The 13,445-nt window shown below is 40.6% G+C and overlaps 1 pseudogene; it reads right to left on the minus strand.

The window, feature by feature from the left end:
* Positions 1–3,974: 3,974 nt before the first annotated feature.
* On the minus strand, positions 3,975–4,806 carry LOC100752952 (annotated as a pseudogene).
* Between the last annotated feature and the right edge of the window lie 8,639 nt (positions 4,807–13,445).

Raw genomic sequence — 13,445 nt, forward strand, 5'->3', positions numbered from 1 at the left:
GGACAATCGCTAAGGACCCTTGCATGAGAGGGTGAACAGCAGGTGTGTTGGGTACTGTATTGGGTAATTTTCTCATTTTGTGACAAAATGCTGGACAAAATAACTTAAAGAGGGAAGGGCTTATTTTTGGCAATAGCTTAAAAGTACAGCTATCATAGCGGAGAAAGGAGCATGAGGCAGCTGCTCACATTTCAGACACAATCAGGAAGGTCAAAGAGATGGATGCTGGTGCTCAGCTTGCTTGTTTCTTTGGTTCAGTCATTAACACTCAGAATAGGCCTTCTCTCCTCAGTTAAAGCCCCAAACATCCTCAGAGACACATTCAGAGGTGTTTTTCCATCTTTACTCTAAATCCACCCATGTACATGACGACGATTAAGCATTAAAGGGGACCACCGATGTCTGTAGCAGTCTTCCAAATGACACTGGAGAGGTTGTGTCTAAGCTGGGCTTCCTTCCTTACTTCTGGTCTTTACATTGACTCCACTTGCCCTTGGCCTGTTCCGAGGACTCTGACGGAAGCCACCAGCACAGGTTCAATGTGTGCTGTTTGTGAATGTCCCAGACCTGAGGCAGAAATAGGCTGCCCTCACTCTGGTAGCAAAGACAGTGACAATACTTTTCTAAGTAGTGAGAGCATTGTTGCACAAAAGAACTAGGGCTGAGCTGCCATGGGTGAGGACCAGCTGCTACACAGTGAGGGCCTCCACTGGCTGCTGAGTTTCTCACATTTTTTTTTCTTTCAAATACACCTATGGACAAATTTCAGAATCACTCGCAGCTCTCAAGGTCCTGGTTGCTGCACTACCTGCTTTTGCTGCATCTAATACTTTCTATTACTTTCATAAGTTAATTATTGTCCTAGTTAGGGTTTCTATTGCCGTGATAAAACACCATGACCATAAACAACTTGGGGAGGAAAGGGTTTATTTTAGCCTATACTTCCAGGTGACAGCCTATCACTGAAGGAAGTCAGGGCAAGTATTCAAGGAGGGCAGGAACTTGGAAGAAGGAACTGATACAGAGGCCAATAAAGGAATGCTGCTCACAGGCTTTCTCCCCACAGCCTGCTCAGTCTGCTTTCCTACAGTGCCCAGGGCATCCAGAAGTGGCAATTCCCACAGTGACCTGAGCCTTCCCAATCAACAGTCAAGAAAGTGTGCCAGAGGTCTGCCCACAGACCAATCTAGTGAGGGCATTTTCATATTTGAGGTTTCTACTTCTAAAATGACTTTACTTTATGTCACATTGACAAAACCACCCAGAACAACTATAGTAAATTATAACAATTAAGACTTTAAAATATGCAGGCTTTATCCATTGGCTGTGTGAAGGCCTGTTGCCAGTTTTCATGTGTTACCTCATTCCACACAGACAGAAACTTCACAGAATCACATCTGGTCTTAAGTCAGGAAATTGAATCCAGGAATGCTCATTACTCACTTGTATTAGGCTGAGGTATAATTTCACCACATTTCAGATATTCTTAGTGGAATGTGTTGTTTTTCAAGTGTTTACTGTGCTAACATCCCAAGGGTCTTGGGGATATAAGTGGAATATGATGATAAAGAAGGATGGGTGTCAGGCAGGAAGGTTAGTTTGCTAAGCAGCACCAGTTGTGGGCTATAAAACCAGGAGTAAGTTAAAGAAATTCAGGGCCTAAGTCCCAAAGTTTATTCTTATTCTCTCTCTCTCTGTGTGTGTGTGTGTGTGTGTGTGTGTGTGTGTGTGTGTGTGTGTGTGTGTGTGTGTGTATTGCATGTATGTGGTACCTGAGGAGGCTAGAAGAGTGTGTGAGATCTCCTGGAGCTGGAGTAACCATCATGTGGTCCTGAGAAGTCCTCTGGAAGAGCAGTATGCACTCTTAACCACTGAGCTGTCTCTCCAGCACCCTCCTTACTCCCTCCATGATCTTGCATAGTCCAGGCTGGCCTTCAACTCACTGTATGGCTAAGGATTACCTTGGACTTTTGTTTCTCCTGTCTCTAACTCACAAGTACATCACCATAGGAACAGTAGTGTTCTTTGACGGTTTGCAAGGTTCATGTTCATGGTAGGTCTTGTGTTCTCAGGGATGGAACAAGAACAGTTCTCTCAGCCTCCTAGAGATTGGGTGAAAAAGAGAGTTCAGGCTGCTCAGAGATATAGGAAGGATAAGTCCATCCATCCATCCATCCATCCATCCATCCATCCATCCATCCATCCACACACCCACCCATCTGTCCCTTTATGTTTTTAAATACCAGCCACACGCTCTATTGTGTATTGTACAGCTATGATTCTCAACCTTAATAATGCTGCCACTGTGTAATCCAGTTCCTCATGTTGTGATGACCCCCATAATAAAATTATTTTGTTGCTACTTTATCACTGTAATTTTGCTACTGTTATCCATTGTAATGTAAATATCTGAAGTATAAGGTATCCGATCTGTAACCTTTAAAGGGGTCATGACAGGTTGAGAACCATTGTTTTGCAAGGAAATGAAACATTCCATTCTTCAGAGAAACTCTTTAAGCTAAGAAAGACAAACGACTCAATAGCTTCAGGAAATCCCTGAAACTGACCCTATTTACCAGGCCCCTAATTCCTCAAACACACATGAACTCTAAGGACTGTTGAGAATCACTCAAATAAGCTGAGTTCTCTGGAAGAAGCAGAGACTACCCAAAATGCCCGGAAAGGAAGCTCTCCAACCTGTTGAGCTGTCTGTAAGTTGTGCAGTGCACCTTGAAATCTCCAGCTTTTGTGAACTGTCACCCATGTTGTGGCAGGCTTTTGGTGATGTTGCTGCTTTTTAGTTATTTTTACTCCTATATATAACTTCATACTATATTCCTGTAAGTAACCCCAACAAAACTCAGTGGTTCACCAAGTTGCACTTTGGAGGTATCCTTTCTTTAGTCTGTCATCAGTTTCCTATCTGGAGTGAGTAGACATTTGCTCACATCCCCAGGAATAGTGTTATGCAGCGTGTTCTCCCGGGTTTGCCCAGCATTTCCTGTGAGGTGCCACACTGAGTGAAACTGTAGTGTGTCCCTGAGTGTGCCCAGCCTCTTTTGAGAAATTTCATTCAGAGACACTGTAGTACATCCCTCAGAGTCTCCGGTATCTCCTGTGAGGAGGAGCCTTACTGAATAACATGTGTCCTTTGAACATGCTTCAGAATCTTCTCCTTGGAAACCTCTTTGAGACAACACTTTAAAAACATGAACTGGTTCTAAATCTGAGCTTTCGGAAGCCGGTAGTCTGCACTGTGTAGCTAGGATATACCCTGTGAATAGAAAACTTGAATTGGATGTTTTTGGAGGTTCCCAGGCCTAGATTTTTCCTACCATCAGTAAATTCTCCTGGAGATGTTCTGAGAGCCACAATGAGCCGCTCTGTGACCGGGATGGTTTATGACAGGCCCAAATACACCTCCTACCACAGTCTCTGGCCATCTCTTGTGAATGGTGACTGGGTCAGTTTTGGAATCTGAACACGCGTTGCCAGTTAGTGAATTAATCTTAATGGTGTGGACAGATGTGCAAATAGTACAAATGACAGTGGTTCGCTTCCTGAGCCCAGTTTGTTTTGTTGGTTTTCTGTTCTGTTTTGTTTGGGACAGAGTCTCCGTATACAGTTAGGCCAGGCGACCTTGACCATGCAGCAATCCTGCTTCTGTCTCCTGAGTTCTGAGTTCTGGGATTATAGGTGTGTCACCAAATTTTATTTTCTCTCTCTCTCTCTCTCTCTCTCTCTCTCTCTCTCTCTCTCTCTTTCTCTCTCTCTCTCTGTGTGTGTGTGTGTGTGTGTCTATGTCTCTGAGTTTTATATATGTTGAGAAACTTAATTTACTCCAATAATGAGGGATGAAGGAAGATCAGAAGCAAGATTCTTGTCTCCTGCCCTTTCTTCTTGTATCAGATGAAAAGGGGCTAGGCCTGGGAAGGCCTAGGACTTTTCCTGGGCTGCTGAGGGCTTGTTCAGGGTCATTTGGGTGGCTGATAGGCCATCTTTCCACTCTTCAGGACTGGCTACTTATGCTACTTCATGTCCTACGTCAGGGGCAACAGCAAGCTCATCGTCAACAGCAAGTTGAGCCCCATGCATTTTGATGGTCACACTCTGGCTATCGTGCCCAGCAAAGCAAGGTGGCGACATCCTTAGCTATTTGTGACAAGGTAGCTGGGGTGCCATTGTCATACTCCAAGACTTCAGTGTAGATGGGAGGGGCATTCCAGTGGCCTGGCCATGAAAGTAAGAGTTGAAGTAGAGGCCTTCTTGCAATGACACCCCAGTGGGGGTTCACATTAGCCAGTGAGCAAGAAGAATACATATTTCATGTATTCATGTTCATGCCTAGTTTGCATGATGTAGCTGTCAGGAGGTAAGGCTCCATTGTTAGAAGCTCTGTCAGTCTCATGATTGGGGAATGGTTTTGGAAAATAGTCAGATAGCTTCCCTGACCTTATGAACATCTCCCCACCCTCATTACAGCCACCCTGGACCCCCTCCTCCTCAGCCAGTGCCTTCACTTTGTCCTTCATGTAGCACACTCCCAACAGGTGGTAGTAAACACACAATCCATACCGTGGCAGGAAGAGCACACCTGCATGTATACTTGTAAATGGATGCTGGTATGGTCCAAGGAATAGAGGACATGCTGAGACCATAGGTGTGTGTGTGTGTGTGTGTGTGTGTGTGTGTGTAGCTCCAAAGACACTGCCTGTGGTGTATCCTCAATGGAGGATGATGGGGATGCACACTGCCCAGCAGGAATGCAGCCCTTGCATCGGAAAGCCCCAAGCCCTGCTGGCCCATCGTCCTGGAGTATTCAGTTATTTTATGGCTTCCTAAGAAAGGTGAGTTCAACACATGACACTGTAGAGAGGCTACTCTCATGTAGTTTTCAAAATAGTGTAATGATTGTTCTACCCTTTTGCTGGTGATGTCAATCTCTTATTGTACTTCTTTTGTAAATTCAGTTTTATCAAAGTTCTGTACATATAGTAAAAACATAATGATTATAGGGGAAATAGGGTGTTTGTGGTATTTACTACCATCTCTTGTGCCAGGGTCCTGGAATAAATCCCCTGCAAATAAGAAGACATGACTGTAATACACAAAACCTTTCACACATTGACAGGAAAATGTCAATAAAAAGGATAGCAAAGTAGACAGAAGAGGTAATCAGGCGATCATAAAGGAACAAACTGGCCCACACTCAAGACTGAGAGCATGCCATGATACCATTCCCATGACTTTTTGGTTACTGGCAAGAGTGAGAGAAGTCTGGATAAAACTGAGGTCACTGATGAGTGAATCTTGAGATGATTTAAATTAAGAGTCTCCTGGCTGGGTTTGATCTGATTGGATGAACTCATCAGAGTCTCAGGTTTTCCTAGGCTGGGTCTCCTGAAACAGTTTGTCCAGCTCTTTTCTTCTGGCCCTGAATAATCAAAGAAATGAATCTTGGGAAAATAAGAAGAGTCACAGGAGAAGACCCTTTGCTGTCTGAATTTCCAGTAGAGAGGGCAAGCCAGCTAAAATCTTGATCTTAAATTAAGCCTGTGTAGAAACTGTGTGATAAAAAATGGAGGCTGTTTCTATGTATTAGGTTATAATGTCCATCTCACAGTCTAATCTCCAGCCATGCAACAGACCACCTGTGGCAGTTCTCCACTCCCTCAACTTCCATGTCCTGTGGATCTGTAGATATTCCCTTCCTAGCCCCCCTCCTCCCAGTCCTTGCTTTGTCCCAGCCCCCAGCCCAGGCAGGTACTTTTTGCTAGGGCAACAAAGGGGCTGTCAGCAGATCCACACCTCTCCTGCTCCTCCAGATCTCATCCCTACTTCTGTAGCAGAAAACCTGCTGCAGTCTCCCTTTCTTCTCTGACCCCATCCCCAGTGGCTCACAAAGATCTTTTCCAACTTTTCTCCCCGCAACTCATCCCAGTATCCCAGCCTCCATCTCCACCAGGCTCTCCCTGCTAACTAGCAGGCTACTCCTGCCAGGGTACCAAGTAGGCTGTAGATCTACTTAGTCAGCACTCAGTACCCCCAAACACATGTTACCTAGAACTCCCAGTGACCACAATTTTCAGGGTCAAAGAACATTTCCTACCAGGCGATACACAGGACCTACACTCTCTGAAAATCCATAAAGGAAACAGAAACAAAAGATCAAATCACCAACCCAACAAAGACAAATCAGAAATCAGCACCTAGACCTATAACCATCCCAATCCCAGATGCTGAAGACACCAGTCTAGAAACACAAGAACTAAAAAAATAGAGGTCGGGGAATGAAGTGCTTTCTTTGAAAACATATGTTTATTCTTTAAAGAAACATGGAATTTATAAAACTAGGGTTAAAAAATCTAAATCTAGGTATAGAGGCAAAGATTTAGAAAGAAAATGCACATTTGTACATAAGGAACTAATTTAATAAACAGCCTTTCCCTGTTAGCTTGTGATTAAACCAAATTGCCAGCTTAAGCTTTTCTGTGCAGAATTTCAAATGCCAACACATTATATTGTGATTCCTCTTAATTTTTCACAAAGAAAATGCAAAATGAATTCATACACTGGAGTAAGTAGAAAAAAATCATGTGTTTCTCCAGGGAGTATGCGACAAGGAGAAACTGAGAACAATGATAGATGTTTGAATAGAGGGGGCATTTGTGAGAGCTTCTCCGTCACTCTGTTGATAATTATGTCTCTTCTATTATGACTTCCCAGTGGACTAATAGAATGAAAACCAGCATTCAGGTGGTATGTTCACGCCAGCAGTAGAATGCAGGATTTCTTTCCTTCCTGGCTTTTGCCTCACTTCAACCCCATCAGCACAGACTACCTGTACCTTGACACTGTGAGCATCTACAGTTATTAGTACATGTTAATCTGTGTTTGTCTGTTTTGAACTGTGTAAAGGGAGAATAAATGTATCTTGAAAACGGAGACAACAATAGAATATCATTCCTCCAATATAATTATCTTCTGTGTTTAGAAAGCCTGGTGTTTTGCCAACTACATTTATGTTAGCTATTATGGAAATGATTTTAAAACCTACTTTAGTCCACAGTGAAGGCAGTAGATGGGATCTTATAAGAATAAAGATATTTTTTCTTTCATTGTAAAAAGAAAAAAAACCATAATCAATAACAGCCAGGGCAATATGTCTCCCTAGAGCCCAGCTATCCTACACAGTAGTCCTTGAATATTCCAACATAGCTGAAACACACACACACACACAAGACCTTAAAACCACCTATATGAAGATGATAGGGGCACTTAAAAAGGAAATTAATAAATCCCTTAAAAGAAACCCAGGAAAACATAAACAGTGGAAGGAAATGCATTAAAACTGTTCAAGACCTGAAAATGGAAATAAAATAAATAAAGAAAACCAGAACTGAGGAGATTCTGGAAATGAAAAATTTAGGAATTCAAACAGAAACTACAGAGGCAAGCTTCATCAACAGAATACAAGAGATGGAAGACAGAATCTCAGATGTTGAAGATATGATAGAAGAAATGGAAACATCAGTTTAAAAAAATGTTAAATCTAAAAAACTTCTGACAAAAAAATCCAGGAAATTTGGGACACCATTAAAAGACCAAATCTAAGAATAATAGGAATAGAGACATCAAGCTCAAAGCCCAGAAAATGTTTTTTAACTAAATCACAGAAGAAATTTTTTCTAACCTAAAGAAGGAGGTGCCTATAAAGGTACAGGAAGCAAAATGAACACCAAAAACATTGGACCAGAAAGGAAAATCCCCTCATCATATAATAGTCAAAACACTAAATGTACAGAACAAAGAAAGAATATTAAAAGCTGCAAAGGAAAAAGACAAAGTAGCATATAAAGGCAGATCTATTAGAATTACACCTGGTTTCTTAATGGAGACTGTAAAGATAACAGATGCCATCCCAGACTACTATACCCAGCAAAACTTTCAATCACCATAGATGTAAGATATTCCATGACAAAGCCAAATTTAAGCAATATTTATCTACAAATCCAGCCCTACAAAAGGTGTTAGAAGGAAAACTCCAACCTCAGGAAGTTAACTATTACCATGAAAACACAGGAAATAAATAATTGCACACCAGCAAAATCAAAAGAAAGGAAACACACACCACCACCACCACCAAACAACAACAACAATAAAATAACATGGAATCAACAATCACTGACCATTGATCTTTCTCAAGATTAAGATCAATGGTCCCAATTCCCTAATAAAAAGATACAGACTTACAGAATGGATATGAAAAAAGGATCCATTCCTGCTGCTGCATTTAAGAAACACATCTCAGCATTGAAGACAAACATTACCCCCAGGGTAAACTGTTGGGAAAAGATGTTGCAAGCAAATGAACCTAAGAAGCAAGCTGGTGTAGCCATTTTTAATATCTAACAAAATAGACTTCAAACAAAAACTAATCAAAAGAGATAGGGAAGGATATTACGTAATCAAAGGAAAATATCCATCAAGATAACATTTCAATTCTTAACATCTATGCCCCCAAATAAAATGGCACCACAAGTTTGTGTAAGAAACACTACTATAGCTTAAATCACATACTGACCCTCACACACTGATATGGGAGACTTCAATACTCCACTCTCACCAGTGGAAAACTATAAACACAGAAATGCTGGAGCTAACAGATACTATAAACCAAATGGATCTAACAAATATTTATGAAACAGTTCACCCAAACACAAAAGATTATAGCTTCTTCTCTGCATCTCATGAAACTTTCTCCAAAATTGACCACATACTTAGACACAAAGCAAGTCTCAACAGATACAAAAAAAACTGAAATAACTCCCTGCATCATATCAGACCATCATGGACTAAAGCTGTATATCATCAACAACAAAAAGCTTAAAAACTTGTGGAAATTGAACAACTTTCTACTGAACGAAAAATGGGTCAAGACATAAATAAAGAAATTAAAGACTTTCTAGAATTCTATGAAAATGAACATACAACATACACAAACTTATAGGACACAAAGAAAGCAGTGCTAACAGGTAAGTTTATAGCATTAAGTGCCTACATAAAAAAACTGAAGAGCTCTTATACTAGCAACTAACAGCACACGGGCACACCTGTCCGGGCTACTAGGAGGCAGGGCTACAATGTCTCCCTACACACCTGAAAGCTCTAGATCAAAAAAAAAAAAAGAAAAAAAAAAGGAATCACACTCAAAAGGAGTAGATGGCAAGGAATAATCAAAATCAGGGCTGAAATCAAGAAAATAGAAACAAAGAGAACAATACAAAAAACTCAGTGAAACAGAGTTTGTTTTTTGAGAGAAACCAAAAGATCAACAAACTCTTATTAAAATTAACTAAAAGATGAAGAGAAAATATCTAAATTAACAAAACTAGAAATGAAAAGGGGGACATAATAGATACCAAGGAAATTCAGAGAAACAATCATATAAGATCGTACTTTAAAACCTGAACTCCACAGAATTGGAAAAATCTAAAAGAAATGGATCATTTTCTTGATAGGTACCATTTTCCAAAGTTAAATCAAAATCAGATAAACAATTTAAATAGACCTATAACCCCTAGTGAAATAGAAGCAGTCATTAGAAGTCTTCCCCCTTTAAAAAAAAAAAAAAAAAGCCCAGGAGCTAGCACAGAATTCAACCAGACTTTCAAAGAAGAGTTAATGCCAATACTCCTCAAAACATCACACAAAATAGAAACAAAAGGAATATTGTGCAATTCATTTTATGAGGTCACAGTTACCTGATACCCAAACCACACAAAGGCCCAATAAATAAAGAATTACATACCAGTTTCCTTTATGAACATAGATGCAAAAATACTCAATAAAATACATGCAACCAGATCCAAGAACACATTTAAAAGATCAAGTAGGTTTCATTCCAGAGATGCAGGGATGGTTCAATGTATGGAAAACAATAATGTAATCTACCATGTAAACAACCTGAAAGAAAAAATACCAACATTAGAAGTAGAAAAGGTCTTTGATAAAATCCAAAACCCCTTCACAATAAAGATTCTGGAGAGATTAGGGACACAGGGGACATGCCTAAATATAATAAATCCCATAGCCAACATCAAATTACTGGAGAGGAACTCAAAGCAATTCCACTAAAATCAGGAACAAGACAAGGTTGTCTATTCTCTCCATATCTATTCAATATAGTACTTGAAGTCTAGATCAGAGTTATACGAATTGGAAAGGAATAAGTTGAAGAATCTTTATTTGCAGGTTATATGATAGTATACATAAATGACCCTAAAAATTCTACTGGGACACCATCATTTGGACACAGCAGCAGCCTACAGAATGGGGAAAAGATTTTTTTATCAACTCTACATCTGCTAGAGAACTTATATCCAAAAGAACTCAAGTATTTAAACACCAAATAATTTCAAGAATGCTGATTGGAACAAATGCAGAGAAGTCACACATAGGGACACCATAGTGAAATTGCAGAAAACAAAAAATTAAAAGAAGTACTTTAAAAGAACCAGGGACAATGACACATTATATACAGAAAAGCAGCAATAAGGTAATTTCTAACTTCTCAGAAAGAGTGGAGGACAGAATGTTGACATTCTAAAGAAAGAAAAAGTAGTAATCGCATGGGCTGAGGAAATGGCACAATTGGTAAAGCACCTTCCATATAAGCATGTACTTGAGTACTTGAGTTGGATCCATAGTACCATATAAAAGCTGACACAGTGTGTGTATGTATCCTCAGTGCTAGGTAGAGATTAATGAATCTGTAGTGCTCATTGGCCTGCCAGCCTGGTCAAATTAATACACACTAGGTTCAGTGAAAAATTCTATGTCAAAAATAAGGTGGGGAGCAATCAAGAAAGACATCTGATGTTGCCCTGTAGCTTCATCTGTCAACCAATATTCTGTATCCAGAGAAAGTGTGCTTCAACATTGAAGACAATAAAAAAATGCAAGCAATATGTATCCTATCTGTTAGATCACAGAGCTGCCTCTCTGTGTCTCCCAAAAATCAGGCCACACTCCTTAAAATTCTCTCCAGAGAGCTGATAAGCCTGTTGTGGCCTTGTGACTCCCACAGAGTTCTCTTTCTCCCCCTTTCCACTATAACTCCCCTTTCCTGTTGCCCTGACCCAGATAGCATTGAGTTATAATTCTACTTTTATCAGTACCTTATGACTTCCTGCACATAATCTAGCCACATGGTATAGAACTTAATCCCCCTCATAGATCCATAAGAGCAAGATATTCCCTTTGTCCTGCTGAACTGACAGACTGTCTCTTCCTTCTGGATGTCATTGTGTTATCTATAGCACAATGCTATATCTCTCCAAATCCATCATGACTGAAAGGAACTGAGTTGGCTTCTTCAGGACATATGCCATATTATTTCTAATGCTCTCCTACTTCAGGGCCTCAGCATGGCTACCTATAACTGTGAGCCTATAACTCTCCTAATAAAGCCCTCCTGAAGAGTAATTTTTTCTCAACATCCTTCTATGAACCTGTTTTCCTTTGTAACACTACCAGTGGGCAAATGGTTGAAAAGACAGTCTACATGTAATGGCTAGAGTAATTAATACATTGTTTAAAAACATGAATTAGAACTATGTTATTTGACAGAGATAGAGTGAGAAACAATTTAAGAGACAGAGAGAACTCTATTAATATATTTGTCTCCTTTTGTATCTACAGCAGTGTGCCAAGGGGGCAGAGGGTAAGACTGCTTCAGATGTAGACCACAGCTGTCCACATTGTTTGCTGTGAATCTAAAAAACACTGAGTGTCTACAAGTAGGTCTGCATTCCATTGTCCCCATGCACCATCAATTCTTAACAAGGCCTCGGCTTGATTTGTAGGTAAGCCCCATGATTTACAACATTGTGTTAACTAAGGCAGGGGAGAGGTGGAACAGAGGAAAGGAACAGGGTCTGAAAGCAACAGAAGAGAAGACAAAAAGAGTGTACCAGAGAGTCCTCATCAATGTCACACAGTGATGTGAGTACATAGTAAAGGAAATTTACATAGGGGGACTTTAAAGGAAAAGAGCTTCCTGATCTCATATTGGCTTCCTGAGGCCTGGCCTTCCTCTCTAGCCCTGGAGTGTCTCCAACACCTACCCTGAAGGCCTAGAGCTATTCTGACTAGGATTTGGCTCTTCTGCTCCTTGCACTGAGCTGTTTGAAATCCTTGGATTGGTCGAGAATTTTCTGGAATATGGTTTTTGCTCCTCCTTATGTGTGTGACATTGGAAATCCCTCAGTCTGAAGGGATTTCCCTATGTGTCTAACATAGCTCCCCAGCAGGGCACTTTTGGTTGATTAGCAGAGCTTTTGTGAGATTTCCCCAGCAGGTGGCTTTTGATCTATGTGGGCCTCAGGCAATTGTGTTCCTGAGTTAGGGTTGGTTAACTGTGTTGTGCTTTTGTTAGTTTGTGTTTGTTTTGTTTTTGTCAGTTTAATACAACTTAGAGTCATCTTGGAAGAGGGAGCTTCAGCTGAGAACATTCCTCCCTTAGACTGGTCTGTAGGCAAGTCTATGGGGGGCATTTTCCCAATTAAAAGTTGATGTGGTAGGGCCCCATCCATTGTGGGTGATGCCTCTGGGTAGGTGGTCCTCCTTGTATAAAAAAGCAAACTGAGAGCCCTGGAGAGCAAGCCAAGGTTCCTCCATGGTCTCTGCTTCAGTTCCTGCCTCCAGGTTCCTGCATAGAGCTCCTGTTTTGACTTCCTCCTATGATGGACTGTAACCAGTAAAGTGAATTAAATTCTTTCCTCCCCAAGTTTCTTTTGGTTATGGTGTTTATTACAACAAAAGAAGGCAAGCTAAAACAGTTGGATTCTAAGAATGGTGTCTCTCCACCCTCAGCAGCTAGATCCACAAAGAATGGACCAGCAAAATGCAATTTAAAAACTTTCCATCTAGCTACCTGATGAAAATCAATGGCTTTGAATTTGGGTACAGTTTGAAAATTCCATCACTGGATGTCTGTTAAGGACCAACAAACTATAGACACAATACCTTGGCAAAGGAGGCCTCTGTGTTTGGTTCTGTCAGGACAAAAGTGCTGCTGCACTCTCAGAAGCACTGGCAACACCCCTGGAAGATTATCTTTGCTTTTGATATTTCTCTATTGTTGTTGCCCTTCCTGGTACCTGGCTATTTCTTTCTACCTCTATTTTTCCTTTTCATTGTCTTATTTGCATTGACCCTCATCTGTAACTGGTCCTATGTGTGTGCTGTATATGTTTTTAAAAGGTTTTTTTCTCTGCTTTTAATTTTTAAAAAAGAAAGTTTAATTCTACCCCAAAGCCTCCCATGTGACACTCAGGATCATGATGACCTCACTATGTGTACCCTTACTTGCTTGGCATCATAAGTGGTGAAGTGGTGCCCTGGAAAATCAAGGGTTCTAAAGGACATTCTTGTTGTCCTTG

The sequence above is a fragment of the Cricetulus griseus genome, chromosome 7, assembly GCF_003668045.3.
Source record: "Cricetulus griseus strain 17A/GY chromosome 7, alternate assembly CriGri-PICRH-1.0, whole genome shotgun sequence".
NCBI lineage: Eukaryota > Metazoa > Chordata > Mammalia > Rodentia > Cricetidae > Cricetulus > Cricetulus griseus.